The sequence below is a fragment of the Crocodylus siamensis genome, chromosome 1, assembly GCF_052110815.1.
Source record: "Crocodylus siamensis isolate JL-2025a chromosome 1, ASM5211081v1, whole genome shotgun sequence".
Lineage (NCBI taxonomy): Eukaryota > Metazoa > Chordata > Crocodylia > Crocodylidae > Crocodylus > Crocodylus siamensis.
Window position 1 is genome coordinate 37,449,903 of NC_143395.1, and position 12,314 is coordinate 37,462,216.

At 49.1% G+C, this 12,314-nt stretch overlaps 1 protein-coding gene across 3 annotated transcripts in view; it reads left to right on the plus strand.

Moving 5' to 3' along the window:
- The first annotated feature begins 6,595 nt into the window (after positions 1–6,595).
- ARHGEF10 (Rho guanine nucleotide exchange factor 10) overlaps positions 6,596–12,314 on the plus strand; it is a 197,132-nt gene continuing 191,413 nt past the window's right edge. The window contains exon 1 of one of the 3 annotated variants that reach the window (XM_090033304.1): positions 6,596–6,731. The gene's annotated coding sequence lies outside the window, so the exon portion shown is untranslated. The other 2 variants (XM_090033312.1, XM_090033322.1) reach the window with 2 other exon arrangements.

Genomic DNA, 12,314 nt, shown 5'->3' on the forward strand with positions numbered 1-12,314 from the left:
AAAAGGCTTGACATTTAGGTTATTTTTCAGATCCAACTATTTCTGTGGCATGCCAATTTACACATTCAAAATGGAGGTGCCCAAGATAGGTGAGAGTTCTTGAAAATTTAAATTCTATGTACTTGCCTAGAAAGCTCCGTTATAAATACCTTGGCATGTTGGGTAAGATAGCTCTCAGCGGTATTTAGCACTAAATTCCCAGCCAAGATCAAGGACAGAAAACATAAACCTATGCTGTGCTGACTGTTGGGAAATTAAATCTTCAGGAAGTGGAACTGCTTAAATGCAAGGAAATATTCAGAAAAGGAGAACTGCATCGTTATGTCTTACCTTCCCCTGTCAGCTTGGGGTTAGGCAAACTTAATGCTGGGCTGTCACAGGGATAATGGGAGAACAGAAGTTCTCTTTCTGTAGGAGTACATATCTGTGAATTGAAGGTACTGAGCAATGCTCAGAAGACAAATCAGATTGTAAAATCCACTCCTATTTTGCTTTTATTTAAAAATGGAAGAGATCATAACAATGTAAGAGGGAAGGATTTTTTAAGGTGATACCTTATATATTGGGCTAACTGTGTAGTTGGGATACAGTTAGACAAACTTTCAAACACACGACATTCTTCCTCATTCTTCCTTCTAAAAACTTGTTTAACTGTATCCCAACTACACAGTGGTCCAGTAAAAGCTATCACCATAAGAAGTCCTTGCCCTTCATGTAACTTCTGCATAATTGTAACCACAGCTATAACATCACTCTTATACTACCTTTGAGATCATGACAAGACCAGTAACTGAGCCACTTAATTGGTAAGGTTTTTCTGCCTTGTTTAAGGGATGGTGGTTCTGTACAGAAAAGTCATTGTCCCCATGCTATGTTGTCAGTGTTGTCTCGCAAGAATTTCTGTACCAAAGGTTTCACATTCATATAAAGCAGTGGTCACCAACTGGTCGATCGTGATCAACCAGTAGATCCCAGAGCCTCTTCAGGTCAATCCTGGGCTAGGGGAGCTGAGCGTGTGCATCTCCCCCAGCCCAGCAGGTCAGTTGGTGGTAGAGGGAAGGGGGGAGACCTGGGGGGGCATGTGCAGCAGGGCTCGGGGCATAAAGCCCAGCCTGCAGTGGGAGCCGCCTCCGCTGCACACAGATGGGGAGGCATGTGCCCCCCCAAATGCAGGGCAGTGTCAGCAGCTGCAGCTCTCAGGCAGGTAGCAGGGTGGGAACAGGGGCAGGCCCTGCACAGCTGGTGCGGGGATGGGGAGCAGGCAGCACGGGAGGGCATGGCGGGCACAAACCACTCGATCTGCCTACGGGGCGGGGTGGGATGGGCTGCGGGCTGTTCCCACCAGGTTGCTCCCAGCTGGGCTGTGCTCAGGCCAGGCAGTGGTGGTGCTGCAAGTGAAGCCATGTAGGGGGGCCACAGCCCCCCCAACCCCAACTCCCAGTGCTGCAGCCATCTGCCTCAGGTGCAGCATGGGCCAGGCCCTGTGTGAACAGCCCAGAGCAGCCTTCCCTTCCCCCCACCCTTTGCCCTCCTTCCCCCGCAGCACATGGGGGCCAAGGGGCTGGTTCACGAGGGGGAGGGCAGTCTGGGAGGCTGTGCCCAGTTGTTTCTGCTGGGCTGCTGCAGCACTTGGAGCAGGGGTTGGGGGGCTATGGCCCCTTGTGGCCTCACTCCCAGTGCCGCTGTTGCTGCTGCCACCTGGCCAGAGCACAGCCCAGCTGGGAGCAGCGTGGCACCACCTAGCCAGCAGCCCACCCCACCCTACGGGCAGATCTGGGGGCATGCACCTTCCATTCCCTCCCAAGATGCATGCCCCCCCTCTCCTTGTGCCCCCTGGATGAGCCACTCACATCTCTGTCCCCTGCCCTGCGTTCCCTGTGCTCCCTCCTTCACTGCTGTTGGGAGGGGGCGTTGATCAAGGCCCTGGCAGTGAGGGAGGGAGTGGGGGCTAGGGCTGGGACCTCCATCTGCCCCCTGCCCACAGCCCTTTCCACTCCCCACTCCCCTCCCCACAGATTTACCTGCTGGGCTGGGGTGGGGGGTAGATATTGAGTTCCCTTTAAATTCCAAAAGTGATCTCTGACCTAAAAAGGGACTGCCTTTTCATAATTGTAGGTTTAAAAACGCCTTAGTTTTGAGAGCCAAACTTAGTCCTACCAGTCTCAGTCATCATCATCATCATTAGAAAAAGTTCTAAGGACCAACGTATGCCCTCACTTACATAAGTTTTATAACTTTGCTGTAGGACCTGCTCCAAAGTCCTTTGAGGTCTATGGGAATTTTTCTGTTGACTTCAGTGGACTTTGGATTAGGTCCTTAATGAAACTCCAGAACGTAAAACTACTTAGCTATGTTAGGCTTAACTCAGGCAAACCTGCTGTCTGACCCTGCCAGGAAACTGCTACCATCTTCCCCCACTCTGAGCAGCCTAAGTGAAGCAGACCTAAATGGACCAAATCCAATGGGGGGAAGGCTGGAAGGACACACAGTATGCAGCCCCTCTGCTAAACAGCCCTTCCTTGTCAGTCACAATTACAGGACAGTTTTGTGCAGCTTTGGGTGTACAGAGAATAGGCCATGGGTAGCCTGGGAGTGGGGAGAGCAAGCTTATGAAGTCATAGTTTCATAGTTTCTAGGATCGGAAGGGACCTGAGCAGATCATTTAGTCCGACCCCCTGCCATGGCAGGAAAGAGTACTGGGGTCAAACGACCCCAGCAAGATGTTCATCTAACCTCCTCTTAAACACCCCCAGGGTAGGAGCCTGCACCACTTCTCTTGGAAGTTGGTTCTAGACCCTAGCTGCCCTGACCGTGAAGTAGCACCTCCTGATAGCTAACCTAAATCTACCCTCTGCCAGCTTGTGACCGTTATTCCTGGTCACTCCTGGCAGTGCTCGGGGGAACAGGGACTCCCCCAATGCCTGCTGATCCCCCCTGACCAGTTTATAACAGGCCACAAGATCCCCCCTCAGCCTTCTCTTGTGGAGGCTGAACAGGTTCAGGTCCTGTAGCCTCTTCTCGTAGAGCCTGCCCTGCTGCCCCCGATCATGCGAGTGGCCCTCCTCTGGACCCTCTCCATGCTGTCGACATCCCTCTTGAAGTGCGGTGCCCAGAACTGGACGCAGTACTCCAACTGCAGCCTGACCAGTGTCGCATAGAGGGGGAGGATCACCTCTTTGGACCTGCTCGAGATGCATCTGTGGATGCATGACAAGGTGCGGTTGGCCTTCCTAACTGCCTCCCCACACTGCCTGCCCAAGTTCATCTTAGAGTCAGTGATGACCCCAAGATCCTTTTCTGCCTCCGTGCTGGCAAGAGGGGAGTTCCCTAACCTGTAGGTAAGGTGCTGGTTGTTCCTCCCGAGGTGCATCACCTTGCACTTGTCTGTGTTGAAACCCATCCTATTCTCATCCGCCCACCCCTGTCTAGGTCTGATTGTAGCCTGTTGCATCCTTCCAGTGTGCCCATGTCCCCCCACATCTTAGTGTCATCAGCAAATCTGAACAGGGTGCTTTTTACCCCCTCGTCCAAGTCACTGATGAAGATGTTGAACAGCGCGGGCCCGAGGACCGAGCCCTGTGGAACCCCACTGCCCACATCCCTCCAGGTCGAAAATGACTCATCCACCACCACCCTCTGGGTGCGGCCCCCCAGCCAGTTGGTGACCCATTTGACTGTGTGGGTGTCTACACCACAGCCTCCCAGTTTCTTAATGAGAACGGGGTGAGAGACAGTGTCAAACGTCTTCCAGAAGTCCAGGAAGACTATGTCCTCTGCTACCCCTGCATCTAATGATCTGATCGTAAAAGGCCACCAGGTTGGTCTGACAGGACCTGCCACTGATGAACCCGTGTTGGTTGCCCCTAAGCATGCAGTCCCCTGCTGGCCCCTTCTGGATGTGTGCCAGCATAATTTTCTCAAACAGCTTGCCTAGGATCGAGGTAAGACTAACTGGCCTATAGTTTCCCGGGTCCACCTTCCTGCCTTTTTTGAAGATGGGAACCACGTTGGCCCTCTTCCAGTGCTCCGGTACCTCACCAGAGCACCACGAGTGCTCGTAAAGCCGTGCCAGGGGACTTGCAATGACCTCAGCCAGTTCCTTTAGAACTCTAGGGTGGAGATCATCCGGACCGGCTGACTTGAATACATCCAACCCCTCCAGAAGCTCCCTAACTAAATCCTTGCTAACCCGTGGCCCAGGTGTGCCTCCCCCGGGGCCCGAGGGGGGCCCAGCAGGGAGGTGGCTGTTCTGGTCCCTACTTAGGAAGACGGAGGCAAAGAAATCGTTAAACATGTTAGCTTTGCCGTCTGGTGTGATGACCAAGTTTCCCATGGCGTCCTGCAAGGGCCCCATATTACCCGGGACCTTCTTTTTACCCCCTACGTATTTAAAAAAGGACTTCTTATTGTCCTTAATCTGGGAAGCTAGCACCAGTTCCATCTCTGCCTTGGCCTTCCTAACTACCCCCCTACATCCCTGAGCAACTACAGAATAGTCCTCCCTGGTGATGACCCCTTCTTTCCATTGGGTGTAAGCCTTTTTAGCAAGGAGACATTCCCGGATGCTTTTGGTGAGCCACGGTGGCTTGTGTGCTCTCCTGCTCCCTTTGATCCTCGTTGGGATTACCTTAATTTGGGCTTGGAGGATTGTCTCCTTAAGGAGTGACCACTCACCTTGGACACCTGGCTCCCCTCCCCTCCAGGACCTCAGCGCTTCTCCAACTATCCTCCTTAGCTCGTTGAAGTTTTCCCTCCTAAAATCTAGGGCCGCTGCCTTACTGCATGCCTTTGCCACCTTGCGCTGGATGGTGAATTCCAGCAGGCGATGATCGCTGTCACCCAGGTGGTCGAGCACCCACAGCCCCCTCACCAGGTCATCACCCGTGGCCAGCACTAGGTCCAACAAGGTGTCTCCCCTGGTAGTCAGTCATTATAAAATGGCATTAGTGTCCTTCTAAAGCATTTCTAATTCCTATGGGGCAACCTGTCTTTCTCAGGCAAAGCCAGCTTGTGCACAGTGGGCTCCAGGTCAAAATTTTAGGCAGGGCCCGCATGGGGGTGAATCCAGGGTGGGGTGTACTGGTATACTTGCAGCCTCCTTTTATTCTTGCTCCACCCAAAATTTAAAACTAACTGGCTAGCAGTGGCAGCAGCATTTCCAGTCAGGCAGTGCTGAGGAAGCCTACTGGCTCATCATCATCTACTTGAGCCTTTATAAACTCTTCATTCCATAAGTGTTAACGACCCTCTCTTGTTACTGGTCTTGATGTTCCACCAATCAACCCCTCCTCTGTTCTGCCATGCTGCGGGCTGTTAGCTGATCCTGGTAAGGACGCTCTTATTTCACAGCCTTGAAGAATGTCTTTGTATAATCCTAGAGCAGCAGAGCTGGAAGGGACCTGTAGGGGTCATCTAGTCCAGAGGTTCCCCAACTTTTTCTGATTGCTACCCCCTTCCAGATTTACCGGCTGCCTGCATACCTCTACCAATGTATGTTTTCTATTTTAACTGTTTAAATGCCAATTATTATCATGAAAAGTAAATCCACTTTTACACAATTTCTGCCGCATCCCCCCCAAGATGTCTAGCATACGCCCAGGGGCATGTGTATCACAGTTTGGGAACCCCGATTTAGTCCAACTCCCTTCCTGAGACAGGATCATCCATATCCAAGCCATCCTGTACACTCCATAATGTAAATGTTACATAAGACCCTATCACAACACAAAAAAACCTAATACCTGAACCCAGTAGTCCTCAACTTTTTTCCCCAGCAGGCTGAATTGGCAGTGCCTGGTCCGACTGTGGGCCAGTTCTGATCCAGCACCTGGGGCTGGTGTGGGGATCACCCTCTGGTCACGTGGATGGGGGTGGCAGGCAACCTGCCCTAAGCCCAGTCCCATGCGGGGGAGGGTTGGGAGGAAGCATGGCCCAGTTCCCAACCTGGACCTATGGGAAATGGGGGTGTAGTCAGCTCTGTGAGGGGAAAAGGGCCCCAGCAGGGCCCAGCCTCATGGAGGGAAAGAGCATGGGCTGTGTCCAACTGCCAGCACCAGGTTTGGGAATTTGGCAGGGGCGAGGCTGGCCTCATGAATGGCCACCACTCCTTCCCCACCAAATTCCCCGACTCGTGGGGAGCCCTACAGGCCAGATGCGATGGCTCTGCCAGTCACACGTGGCCCCTGGGCTGGAGGTTGAGCACCTCTGCCCTAACCTGCCACAGGTAAAGCCCACGGGGTCCTGCTGTGAAATGGTATCAGGAGAGAGAACCATGGGCTCTGCTACAGTGGGGGGCTCTGCACCCCCCAGTCTGACATGGGGGGAAATTCCTTCTTGACCCCAAACACGGGGAGGGGCCGACCCTAACGGAGCGGTAAGAACAACCGGGACCTCCCCCCGCCGGGCTGCAGCCAAAGCGGGTCGGCAGTCCCGCATCCCGCTGCCGTCCCGTCCCGCTTGCTGCCGCCCCTTTCTTCGGAGCTCGAGAAACAAAAGCCGGGCTGGCGGGTGTCTCGCTGCGGGCCCGCATGACACGTGGCCGGCGGGGCCGGGGCGCGGGGCTGGACTGCGGGAAGGGCCCGGGCCGGCCCGGCCCACCGCGGGCGACGGGAGAGTGACGGGCTTCGGCGCCAATCCTCGGCCAGCCGCGCCGCGCCGCGCCGGAGGGGCGAAGAAGCGTAGGGGCCGGAGGAGCGGGGGGCCGCCGGGCCCCGCGCCAGCATCGCCCGCAGGTACCGGGCGAAGGCGGCGCTGCTGCCAGGTGCCCCGAGCCCGCCCGAGGCTTCTCCCCCGGCTGGCGCTGGGCCCCCTCCTGGGTTGTGAGCCAGCCTGCTTGAGCCTGGCAGCATCCCCCGGGCTCGGGGCGTGTCGCTTGCTCGGGGTGAGGGGAGAAAGGCGGGGGGCGGACGTGCAGAGCAAACGTGTGGCGGAAACACGGGCTGGAGTCGGGTCCGGCTGGGCGCCAGCGCGGTCGGGGGGCGGGGCGGGGCGGCTTCGTGGCGGCGCCCGGGACCAGCGACCGCGGGACTCCGCGCTGCTCCGGGCTCTGCCCTGCGCCGCCCTCGCTCTCCGGACCCTTCCTTCGGCTTCCAGCTCTGAGGTACTTGTGCTCGGCCTGCAGTTGCTTCCACGAACAGCCACGGTCAAACTTCTTGGGAGACTTTTTACACGTATAAAATGTACGAATGTGTGTGTCTGTGCATGTGTATGTATACGTGTGTGTATAGACACGCATACACACGTTTGTTTTATATACACGTGTATGTGTGTGTATATATGCGTATATATGAGTAGTGCATAGATGAAACGGGGGCCGTGAATTGATGCAGTGGGTTTTTGAAAACACCGCTTCAATTTACCCCCATGTCGTTTACACCTGTGTCTTACCTGCCTCTGGCGGCGGGGAGGAGAGGGTGAGCTGCCAGTGCATGGGCGACAGGTACCTGCCGAGTCTGGGGTGGCACTAGATTGCTGCTGAGGGGTGGGGGTCCCCCAGCGGCTGATCGCTCAGCCAGTGGCAAAACCAGAAGTGTGTTTCTGGTTTCGCAGCTGGCGCTTTCAGGGGGTTCACGTGCACACTCATGCACTCCCTTCACATCTCCAGTGTGCCAGTGGGTGGAGTGGTCTGTGGCCACATGTAGGGAAAAAGTATGGACGGGCTCCAACTGAGTACACCACGTTTGGGAATTTGGGAAAATGTACACACGTGCATGTGTGTATACATATACAAGTGTGTGTGTGTGTGTGTGTGTGTATGTATGGAGGTGTGTGTGTGAGGCATGTACTTCCAATGGCTGCAGCCCCTCTCACTCTCAGAATGTGTCTTCTGGGAGTGCTTATTAAACAAAACATTTGGGGGTACTTCATATCTCTATACAGCCTTGTTGAGCACCAGCCTTGCAACAGGCAGTTAAATCAATGAAGTGTTTTGGTTTTTTTTCTCCTTTTTTTCCTTTTAATACATATGAGAGGGAGAGAGGTTTTGAACGTGGAAGGTGTTAAGTCCCCCCCTGCAATGGCAGTTGAACTCAGTTATATTTACATGGGGGTTATGACCATTCAGCTATTTTGCTCAACAGAAGAAGAATCCCCTTTTTGCCAGGGTGATCTGTTTGATCTTTACTGCCTGTCTGACTTCAGATATGCTTAATGCATCTTGTCATCATTTTAGCCTTGGTAATCCAGGAAGTGTTTACCTGTGTTCATCTGATGAATGACAGTGTTTCTGTACACACGGGCTTGAAATTTAAGTAGTTCTGAAGATTGAATTGGGATGGAAACATTTTAATTCAGGCTATAGCAACACTGCAACACATGCCTTTCTCTGTAAGAAGATACAGACATGCTGCTTTTGATGTATGTACACAAAGCCCAACATAATTTATTCAGCTCCTTTAAGCAGGCTCTCTATTAGCACTCTTCAGATAACCAACCTGGCTCACCTCCGTTTACAATTACTGGGTTTGTAACGTGGAGTAACTGTGTGCAGAGTTCAGATGACCTGGGAAAATTCTCTTGGCTTTGTTCTCTTGGTAGAAAAGCTTAACTGGAGGCACCTGAACAGAGATTTGCTTGCTAAGACCCTGAGGGGCAGAGAGCTTGTGTTGCTGATGCTACACTGCCAGGAGGTGCCTGTGCACACGTGTGCTCTGTAAACTTCTTCAGTCTGCTTGGAGAATGGCAGCAGTGCACAGGGCAGCCTCGATTAGCTACCCAGACTCCTCAGAGTTCGCCAGTATCTCCCTGTAGCACAACGTAGGATTGTGAAGGGGGTATGGTCTGCTCCTTAGAGCCCAGCAAGTGACATGCTGTTTCCTGAGGTGATGGGCAGAGGGGAAAAAAGCACCCAGGGATGGTAGAGGATTTTGCTTTGTCTCTTCTCAGAAGAGAACATGTACAGGCATTTGTTCTTCCAGGAGAAACTCTCCTGGGAGTGATTTAATCCTAGTTGTTCTCAGGTTATTTTTCTGAACATTTGTACACTTGTAGTTTCTCTTGGGAGAGTGGAAACTGGAGAAATGGAGCATCTGTGAAACTGAGCAGACACCCCCTGACTTGGGGAGCTGACATGTATATTCATTGGTAGAGGCCACATCCTCAGCTGGTCTGAACTGATGTAGCTCCATTAATGCCAATGAAGGAAAGTCCAATTTAAACCAGGTTAAGATTTGGTCCAGTATTTTAAATGGTTAGCTTAGACTGGGGTCCATGATGCGCGGAAGTTTTACCATGTGATAAGATTAGGGAAGAGTTGAGGTTCTTTTACTGTTTCATCTACATATTTCCATATTCCAAACTTCTTAATTTGTAACTTCTAGTTTGTAGTAGTAACTGCCCCCCCAACATTTTAAAATAACATTAGAGTTTTCTGATTTTTTTTTTTTTTTTTTTTTTATTATTTGTTGTTGCTATATATTTCAGTTCCAGCTCCACAAATATTTTTTTCCAGTTTTAGAAAATTGAGAGTGCTATACATATGAAATAATTGGTAATTCATATTTGGCTGCATCTTGACATGTGTGGGAAGATAGTTTACATTCCATTATCTTTAATTTCTACTTCATTAGAAAAATTTGGATTTTGTAAAAAAAAAAGTATCCAGCTAAGATTTTCAGGTTATGACTATGCACAATGCCATAACTCATCTTAAGCCCTTTTTAGTTGAGAGCATTAGTAAAAATGCCACTTATATGCCTATTTCCTGAAGTACTTGTGCCACTTCTCATTGTGCTTGGGTCCTAATGAATTGAACTTTCCTGTGGAAGAGCTGCCACAGGAGCTCATGTGAAGTTGTGAATGAAAATTTAAGTGCTTTCGTTCTATATTCAGGCTGGGCAGTAACATAAGATCCTACTGGTAGAGCTAGTAGAGATTGTCCCATGTTCTCTTTAAAAAGAATACATAGATAATTGCTGAGTTTTCCCCATCTCCCTCTTTTAAAAAGAGAAATTTTATAGATGTGTATGTGGAGTCAGACTATAGAAAAAACATACCTGAGTAGGTACACAGAAATTCTCAAATGTGTCGTTACTAAAATCGCCAAATATATATTTTTCTGCTGTTTTTAGGTTAACAAAAATAGTTCCAGGTGTATGGTAGATATTTCTACTCGCATTCATACAACTCCCTTGTGGAAGCTAACCCTATATATAAAAAATGTATTGGGAAAGTATACATTGTATTCTACTGGCTTCTAAAAATGATTTAGATAGAGAAAAATAGAGGGAAGTAAACTCTCCATAGACTACCATGAAATATCTGGAAGACTACTAGTGGTTCTTAGAGAGCAGCTTGAGAATCACTAATAGAAGGTAATGAAATACTGTAAGAGTTTAGTTGCATCCTCCGTCTACAATGAGGGGAAGATTAATGCAATAATTAATTTGTATCAGTTCTGTATAATGGATTGTGAATCCAGTATTCTGTTATTTCCTTGTGTGATTGTGTAATGCCTCACTTCAAGAGGGATGTGGCCAGCCTGGAGAGGGTTCAGAGGAGGGCCACCTGCTTGGTGACAGGGCAGCAGGACAGGCCCTATGAGGAGAGACTGAGGGACCTGAATCTGTTCAGCCTCAGCAAGAGGAGGCTGAGGGGGACCTGGTGGTTACCTACAAACTCATCAGGGAAGATCAACAGCAAGTAGGTAGAGCCCTTTTCTCCCCAGCACCACCTAGGGTGATGAGGAACAATGGTAATAAGCTGATGGTTTAGGTTAGAGATCAGAAGGCAATATTTTACAGTTAGGGTGGCCAATATCTGGAACCGACATCCCAGGGAAGTGGTCCTTGCCCCTACCTTGGGCAAATTCAGGAGGAGGTTAGATGATCACCTGTCTGGGGTCTTGTGAACCCAGCATTCATTCCTGCCAGTGGCAAAGGGTCAGGCTAGATGATCTGTTCAGGTCCCTCCTGACCCTAGCTTCTATGAAACTATGGAAATCCATTTTTCGAAGAAGAGTCAGGTCTTGGTATGTTAGAACCAATGCTTTATTTCCAGGAATAGAGTTTTTTTGCCCTTAAATTGTATCCAAAATAAAATATATTGTGCATTTTCATATAAGAAGGACTTTTAATTTTGTTCATGTCCACAGACATAATAATGTTTTTGAATTCTAGCATATATGAGCAAAGCACTTGCTCTTTGTTTTTGTTTTGTTTTATTTTTGAATGAAAAAAATGTGGATGATTTCAGACAGGGAGGTAAAAAATGTCTTGCTAACTTCCTCAGTCCCAGATAAAAAAAGTTGATTCATACTTTTCCTCTGAAATGCATGAATTAGCAAGACTCTGGAAAGCAATGCATAACTGTATAGCATTGTTTCATGTCACACACATTAAACTTCACTCTTTCTGATGAAACAGCTAATGTCAGATGCGAGGGCGAGCATTTAACCAGAGCAAAAGAGATTGTTCTACTTAAGTGGTGGAGAATAGAAGCTTTATCTCTGAAAAATCAATTTCAGTGACTTATTGTACCTCGCAGTACTTGCTACTTGGACCTGAACTCTGAATACATACTACTGGACTCCATGTTCAAGGTCAAATACCTTGGTTTCTCTAGGCAGACAAGGTTCTTTGGGTGAATCTCATATTTTTTATTAGACCAACGTGAATACTTGGGGGGAAAAAAAATTCTTAGCTAGCTTTAAAAACCCTTCGTCAGGCTGAGGAAGCATCTGCAGTTGGTGTGTGCTCTTCCTGGGTGGAAACCGGTGTGTGCTCTTTCATCCAAGAAGTAGAAGTCTGCAAGATCAACAAACTTTACTGATATCACTGATGTCTATTTTCAGTTATTCAAGTTGGTTTAATAAAAGATATCTTATTCAGCCAAAGAACCTTGTCTGCCTATGTCCTTAGACTAACATGGCTACAATCTACACCCCCTGTTTCTCTAATCTTTTTTGGAAGACTTTAAACCCTTTCTGATACTACTATTCATTTTAAATTGTGTACTTGTATGACTGAAATAATGCATCCAGAGATACCTCACAAAACAGGTTGAATGCTAGTCCCATTTTAAAGATGGAGAGATGGGAAGGAAGCCAAAAGGAAGTTGCTGATAAAGTGTAAAGTATGATCTGGTATAGTTCTGACCTGGAACACTGTTAAAATTGATCTTTTATATTTACCTTTGCAGTTTACATATCTTTTGATGCTCAATTTCTTACCATTTTTATTATGTTCAAGTTTAATTTTTGAATATAGTATTATGTAATATTGCTCTTGTTGCAAATCACAGGGGAAAATTATTTAAGATGTCAGTGAAATCTGTTAATGTTGCAGGCTTCTACTTCAAGAAAAGAATATAGAAGTTGC